The sequence below is a fragment of the Asparagus officinalis genome, chromosome 4 (genome assembly GCF_001876935.1).
Source record: "Asparagus officinalis chromosome 4, Aspof.V1, whole genome shotgun sequence".
Lineage (NCBI taxonomy): Eukaryota > Viridiplantae > Streptophyta > Magnoliopsida > Asparagales > Asparagaceae > Asparagus > Asparagus officinalis.
Window position 1 is genome coordinate 127,652,259 of NC_033797.1, and position 8,776 is coordinate 127,661,034.

Below are 8,776 nucleotides of genomic sequence, written 5' to 3' on the forward strand. Positions count from 1 at the left end.
ATGATGGAATATTAATTTAATCTTTATTATTTCATCTGTTGATTTCTGTATTATCTCTTACTTGCCTTTTGTACCTACACATTTTATTGACTCTACCTAGAGAGATAGTAATTGTGATGGTGAAACATGTTATTGCACGGTGTGGTGCATGACAGGTTTGACATTCTTGGTTTCACCTTGGATTGCAGCCTCGTGTGAACCCAGGGGAGTCACACTTCGGATGCGTGTTTTCGGATAAGAATTCATGATCTTATCTTTAGTTAATAATGGCTTAACCACATTTAGGGATGATCCCAATGCAGCTAGGGAGGCAGTGAAACAATCAAATCCTGAGAAAATTATCAAAATACTCGTTTTGGGCAACTGAGTGTGCGAGTCACCTTGAGGTGACTCGGCACTGTGCGAGTCACCTCAATGTGACTCGCACACCAGCGGGTCACTTCAATGTGACTCGCAAGTGGAGAAGCCCTGTTTTGGTCTAGTTTCATCGTTTCGTGCGTCTAGCGGATTCGTACGCTTCACCGACTCGCTTCGTGCGTTTGTTTGCTTCTTTATGGCATCAGATAATCTCCTTTGACTCAGAGGATGACGTTTATCTTCTTTGCTTCTCTTGAACTGCGTGTGAGAACCTATTGGCAATTTTTGACGCCTACAACATCATCAATATTTTTTTGCAGATCCCTCATTCATAAACAACCTTCGCCAGCTTGTTCTTTAGTGTTTCTATTTTTACTGTCTATCCAAGACAAAGCATAAAAGAGGGTTGTGCTAAATCTTAAAAAAAAAGGCTTAAGAATTATTCAGATTTTTTTGAGGTAAAAAAAAAGAAAAAAGAAAATGTGCCTTGTTCAAAGTATATTAAAGACCGAATAATACAAATGAATACAACTTATATCAGTACTTTAGGTCTAAATCTTATCAAAAACTTTATGCCAAGAAGAGTTCTTTGTTGATAAAATGTGGAGATTATCATCACTGGCGACAAGCAGAGAATATCCAATTGGCTGTCTAATTTAAATGAAACAAGAATAGAACTTTGAGTTCTCCTACACGCGCCATAAGAATTATAGAGATTTGTTAAGCTGGCATCTGCACAATGCTACGTAAGGTTAGATGAATGGATGATTTTTAAAGAAAGAAATCTCATGTTTGTTCGAAGAACTTTTGGAATATAATTGATGAAACATTTGATTTGCTATTGTAATTAATATAATAACAATTACAAAAGTTTTAGACATGTCGAGAAGAATTTACTTTCATATACTTGAAGGAACTGGAAGACAACCTTCTAGTCACCCAAAAAAAAAAAGAAAAGAAAAATCCGACTACTAGACTGTAATTTGACGATATATCAACATCGCACAGAAAGATCGTTACGTAATTCATTTATTACTAATCAGTTACCAATCTACTTTATTAAGTAAATTACACTATGTTTCAAATCACAAACATTAAGTGCATAGAAGAAAAGGGGACCAATACTGATTGCAACGGTCCCAATTTTGACTGATGAAAGGATTTAATGCTAACTAGATGTGAACCAGAGGATGAGCAAACCAAATAGTAGAGCATTGAGTTGGCAGTAAGTCACTTACGGACCATATATTAGGCCCACGTACCATTATCCTTACAGAGGATCAAAACCAAGTTGGCCCTCAACGCATCTTTTGATGTCTTCTTATACTGATTGTAGCTCATTGATTTTGTTCAATAATACTATTTTTAGCATGTATTTACTCATATTAGTGGTAGTAGGTATTTGTTCGAAATTTATGTGTGAGTATAGTTTCACATGATATAAATTAAGAAACATCAGTGACCTTAATCAGAAGTTGAGACAAATACCTGGCAGCTTGAGATTTTGGGCTAAATCGACTGTTAGCAGCAATGAAACCAACTAGGAATAGTTCAAAACTATACTAGATTTTACATCTTTCCAGGCAATGAGATTCTCTTGAGAAATAGTCTGCTGCCGTCTATAAATTAATAATTGTTTACACATAAACAGATTTTTAAAAAAAAGTATCATCACAGATAACTTTCTATTTTTCCTTTAGAGCAAGGGTGTGATCTAAAAGACTTTAGCCACTACCATCAGCATAATGATAGGAATTTTATGGAGATTAATCGGTAAAATTAAACACTAAACAAATAACTGCACCAATGAAAAATACCACACGCAAGTAAACACTAAGATTTAATGTAGTTTGGCAAATCGTGCCTACATCCACGGGGTAACCCAGAGAGCAATATTCCATTATCAATCGAGAGTACAATCCCTCAAAGTTACACCTGAACTTGAGGATCAAATCACAAGAGAAAAATACATCGTTATCTCTAGGGCACCAAAATCTTAAAATCCATCTCACCACAAATCTCCAACACCCGCGGAGAAATCAACACCATACCCTCGACGACATCATCGTTCTGAAGCCAACAATTTTTAAATCACTACAATTGGACAACCGATCTATCCGGAATCTTAACTTTTCTCTCTCTCCCCCCCTCTCTCCCTCCTTGAAATCTGCGTAGTCTCTCTACGGTAACCCTTGAGGTACTGTTCATACGAAAAACAAATTCCAAGGTGATGGATGTCATGTGCCCAATTCCTTTAATAATTAAAATTTATCTCTAAGTTCTCCCTTCCTATTTAAATTATGAATAGGTCCATACGAATCATTTTCTTAATAAGATTCAAGAAATTTGACCTAATCCTTATAGGCCCCAATTGGCCTGGACCCACAACAATCACCCCCTCCAGCCCAATGAAAGGGTATGCCAATCTGTAACTCCTCACCAGGAGTTCATGCCGGTCAATCACCAACACAACTTAGTTTTCTCTCTGAAAACGATCTTCATTAAAATATCTACTGGATTTTTATCTGTGTGAATCTTCTGTAGCCTCAGCACCTCTTTCTCAACAGCTTCTCTGAGCCAATGATATCTCACATCAATATATTTTATCCTGGAGTGGAATGTAGAATTCTTGCTTAAATCAAGACTACTCTAACTATCAATGAAAACTTGATAATTGTCCTGCTGTGTAATGACCGTGAATTTTAAATACTGGTTTAAATAATTTTCTGGTATTTAAATATTAAATATTATTTTTCTAAAAGAGTATTTGTATTTTCCCTAATTTTCTACGATTTAAAAATACGGTATTGTAATATTTTAATGGTTTTCCTAATTATAAATTTAGCTGTTCGGTAAAACTTTTTAAATTAATAGTTAATTATTCATTATTGTTATTATTATTTTGACCATAAATTTTTAATATTTATTTGAATAATTTTCTTGTATTTTTTTTATATATAGGGGTATTTTCCCTGCGTTTTCCCCCTTATCGGTATATCACTCTGTATCTCTCTCTCTTCATATCTCTGTATCTCTCTCTCTCTCTCTCTCTCTCTCTCTCTCTCTCTCCTACCCCACTTCCCCTAAATCACTCCCCAATTCACTCCCTAAATCCCGCACTCCCATCACTCAATCACTCCCCTTAATTCACTCCTCAAAACCCGCACCCCTCACTTCCCTGTCCCCTGCACAGCCCCTTAGTCCATGCCGCCGGCGAACCCCCCAGCACCACCTGCAATCCTCTCCTGTCCACCTCTTCCACTTCGACGCCGTCTCCTCAGATCCACGCCGACAAACTCAACCACGCTGAACATCCGTGCCTGAACCAGATCCAAGCCACTGTCAACGTCACCTCGATCGTCACACACCGCGTCCGCATCGGCGTCGTCTCCTCGTCATCAGACCCCTTGGTCTCGCAGGCAAGATCCCGCTCCTCTTGACTCGTCATTTCCAATTTATATATGCCGTTATTTAGTTGCATAAATTAGATTATGAATTATTATTATCTGCGTGAGCTTGTTGATGAATTGGTGAATTATCTAGTTATGTTAATTTATAATTGTTATTATCTGTGTGAGTTTGATGAATAATATTGATTTAAATCATAGTTATGTGATAAATAATATTTTCAGAATAATGATAATGAAGTGAAAGAACTTATTTTGATAACGGAATCATTTTGGAGAATTTATAATATTTAAAAAGAATTTATTTTGAGAAAAAGAATTATTTTAGAATAATAATTGATGAGAAATAATTTTAAAGAATTTATTCTAGGAAAGAGAATATTTTGGATTATAATAATGAGAAATAATTTTTAAAAGAAATTATTTTGGGAAAGGAATTATTTTCTGAAGTACGTAGTTGCTGATTCATGATTACATTTCATGTTTGTGGTTATTTTACTGTATTTGACATGTCTGCTTTTATTGTTCCTGATTGTATTGAGAATCGTTAGTAGTTTATGACTCGAATGACCTGTGTGACGTGAGTAAGACCCAGAGACCCGTGTGTTGTTGTCTTAGAAAAGCGAGAAGAGTTAGGATGAGGAAGTCATGGTTCATGTAATTGGATAAGACTGTTGATATATCTTCCAGGTTCGTACCAGTGGATCGGTGTCGCCACTGGGGTTGGTATGTTGAGTCACAGTGGATCAGTGTCGCCACTGGGGGCTGATTGGTTGGGTCAAAGTAGATCGGTGTCGCTACTTTGGTTCATGAATTTATTTGATTGGATGCACATGGGGGATATGCGAACAGTCAGTTATCCGATGATATGAGCGTTGATTCTGTGTGAGATGTGAACCAATGACCTGTTATAGGATGGCTAGTTACATGACTTGTTACCAGTGGATCGGTGTCGCCACTGTGGTTGGTTTGTTGAGTCAAGGTGAATCGGTGTCGTCACCTTGGTTAGGATTTATGGATTCTTGTGAGATATAGACCAGTTGTACTCCCTTCCATACATAGATCGGGATTATTATTTAATTATCTACAATTTGAGACATATGGTATATACATGAGGGTTTCCTTGTTTGGATTATTTCGCTCGACGTACTACGTCTCGAGTTATAGATTTTTAAGTATTAATTCACTCTAGTTGTATGACCTTGTAACTTGGATAATTAAACTGATCGCTAACTATATGATCTCGTTACCTGATCGATTCTGGATGCTTTATGTTATCATGATTTAGTAGTATTTTCATGTTGATTTGTGGATTTCAGTTGTACGTTCTTTTGTTGTTTCTGTTATCGTATCGTTTTTCGCATTGGATTTCCGTTCGTTCTATTTTGTTTGTGGGTGTTTGTTGGAAATTTGCAGTAAAAAGACAATGAAAGAAAAATTTGACTTGAGCAGGAGTTAGAAGATTCTCAACAGGAGTTCCTTGTAGACGGAGCAGAAGAAGGAGTCGAAGCCTATTCTTTGATGGTTCCAGTTTACTTTTGTAGTTCTTTCTTTTTCCATTGATTGATGTATTTTTGTATCTCTCCAATATTCATTTGTTCAGTTTTGTATAAGGGCATGTTTTTCCCATTTTTTATGTCTTGGATGATATCCCATTTGTAATATGATATTTTTTATTCTGAGTTTGTCTATTATATTCTTGCTGATTGTGATCGGGGACCTGTGACTTCGTATTGTATTTATTTCCATACGCTCAGCGTATTGGATTGAGAAGAAAAGAAAAGGAGAAAAAAAAAGTTAGCGCATATTTCTTCTCAATCTAATACGTCGCGGGCTTGTTCACGTCCCGATTCCTGGGTATTTTGGGAAGCGAGGCGTGACAGGTTTTTTTTGGTGGCCCATGCAGGTCACGGTCCCGAGTTTTCACTAGTGAGAATATAACAGAACTTAGATACATATCATATTTCATCCGTGAGACTATTCTTGAGCCATATCCTATTTTCTTGATGGATTCTGTTTCGTCCCTATCTTATCACTCATTGATTCCGTAGTTTTCCACAGTTCTTGTCCCATCGCTTCGCGATTACCCTTTCTTTGTATAACCTCTTTTTCCTCGTGCCGGTCATTATTTTATAAGTGTTATTATTTTTACGACTATATTTTCTTTGATTTGACTTATATATCATTGATTGTATTAATTTTTGTATTATTTATTATATTATTTTATGTATCACACACATTGTTATATTGTATGTTTTTTCATTAAAAATATATATCATTACTTATACATTTTTAATTGTTCAAATCATATTCTTTGAATGTTTCACATTGCTCTAGACTTCGCATATACATCACATAGCATATAGGATATTCAGATTGTTTTCTTGTATTTAAATATATTTATGCATATCTAAATTGTGTATGTGTGCGATTTTCCTGTCATACCATCTATTATTTAATTATGTTTTAGATTATTGTATATTGTTCGTATTTTAGTGGTATACATTAATAAGTTTATGATTTTAATATTCTATATATGCAGTATATTCCTATCCCTTATATTTTCATTACATAGTTTTCTCATGCCAGTTTTGTCTTGTTAGGTTATTTTAGTATGTTCACATTATTTTTGTTATTTCTAAGAATAATGTAACTCTATTTTGATATTCAAATAATTATTTATATTGTTAAGTTTAAAGTTAAGTTACTAATTATATAGTAATTTTGTTACATTAATTATTATCCTTTTATAATTAATATAAAGATTATTCTAAATAGCATTTGTGAGTATGTAAGGTATTTATTCATGGTTTGTTTATAATGTATTGCATATTTGTAGTTGTTTGCTTCGTTTTCGATATGTGTTGTTTTATCATTATAACAATATACATTGTATACGCGTATTATTTTTTTGTATTTATCTTATGGTATTTTTAGATATCTATGTCTTTTATTGTGTCATTGTTTGTTGTTCATTCTCTATTCATTGTTTTCGTTACTTGTGTTTTGTTTTACTTTTTCATTCTTTTATAATCACTATTCTCTTTTCATTATAGTGTATTCAAGTAGATTATTATATTTACGATGTATATTTTTATTGATTTATAGTCATTCATGATTTTTAGTATCAACTGTGTTTAATCGTGTTCTATTTTATGTATTATCGGTGTTTATATTCACATATTCATCAATTATTCATTGTATGTTTGTCTACAATATATCAGTGTTTTGTTATACGGAATTATGTTCTTCTTATGTTTTCATTTGCTTATATACTTAATTTACCTTTCATAGTTTTTATTTTTATATATTATACTTCTTTATCTAGTAGTATGTTTGTGAGTGTTAATATTGTTAGTAAGCATTTATATTTCAGTGTATTCTACGATTTTTGTATGTGTTAATGTATTTTGAGTTTTATACTCGATTTTTGTATGTGTTAATGTATTTTGAGTTTTATACTGTCAATTTATTCGTTACTTATTTAAATGCATTGAGTCTTTCATTTATGTTCTTCTTATCAGATTTGTATTTTTCATTATTTTAACTTGTATTGTTTTACGTCGTGTTACCCTTCTGTTTCGTTTCTCTTATTTTTATATTTTTTCGTAGATCATGTTATATCAATATCATTTTATTTTTATATTTTTCTTTGAACAGGAGTTGTTATTTTTCGGTATGAGTGTGTGGTGTTATGGCTTTATAGTTTGTGTAATGTTGTTACAAAGTGCGTGTTTGTTTCGCTATGATTTTTGTATTTTTACATATTGTATTTTGGTTAGGTATTTAGTCGTAATATTTTTGTAGTTGGTGTGTTTTATATTTATGGAGTGTATTCTTACACATTTTTCTTTCACATCTTAATTTGTGTATTGCTATACTTATTGTGATTTAGTATTTATTATGTTTTTATTATAATTTTTGTTTGTGGTCACGTTATAGTGTAATTATTTTTATTTTGTGTTATATTTATTTTATTAATTCTACGTATTGTACATGTATTTATACATGTTACTGTGTATGTTACCACATAATTTTGGTCACATTTTACTTTTCATGTACGTGTTTTATTAACATTATTATTTGGATATTATCAAGTTATATGTTTTCTTGTATGTCGTTTTATGTTGTCTTTAATTCTATTAATTTATTAGTTTATTTGTGTTATTTGAGTTATATTATTTATTAGTTAACATAGTTATTTCTTTTACGTTTCATCAATAGTTTCATAGTTTATTTTAGAATGTGAAATGAGTGTTATAAGTTTATACAGCTTAGTTGCAGGTTTTGCACATTTGTCGGCCTTTTGTTGTGTTTATACTTGTTCTTTTTCTCTTTTGTTGGATTGTGTATATTTTTCTTGAATAGTATATTTTATTGTCTATTCATTAATTATTTCCATTACTGTATTTATCAATTTTTCATATACAAAAGTCTTTGCATTACTGTTTTAGTTAACTGTTCATGTCCATATTTGATTATTGTTTTGGATATTATTATATGGCAGTTCATATATTGTATTATGTTTATTTTTTTTATGTATATTGGGTTTATAGTTTTTGTATCATATTTGGTTATTCTAACATGTATAATGATATAATGGATAATGGTATATTTTGATATTGTGATCGTTGTGTAAATGTTATGAATACATAATTACATGATTATTGCATATATATTTTTATGTCTTTTATCTACGTCCATTATTGATATGTTTTTACTTTCTACTGTCAAGTATTATATGTATTATTTTTGGTTTACAGATTACTATATGATATCGTGCGTATCTTATTTTAATTTCGAGGGCGAAATTAGTTTTAAGGGGGGTAGGATGTAATGACCGTGAATTTCAAATACTGGTTTAAATAATTTTTTGGTATTTAAATATTAAATATTATTTTTCTAAAAGAGTATTTGTATTTTTCCTAATTTTTTACGATTTAAAAATACAGTATTATAATATTTTAATGGTTTTCCTAATTATAAATTTAGCTGTTCGGTAAAACTTTTTA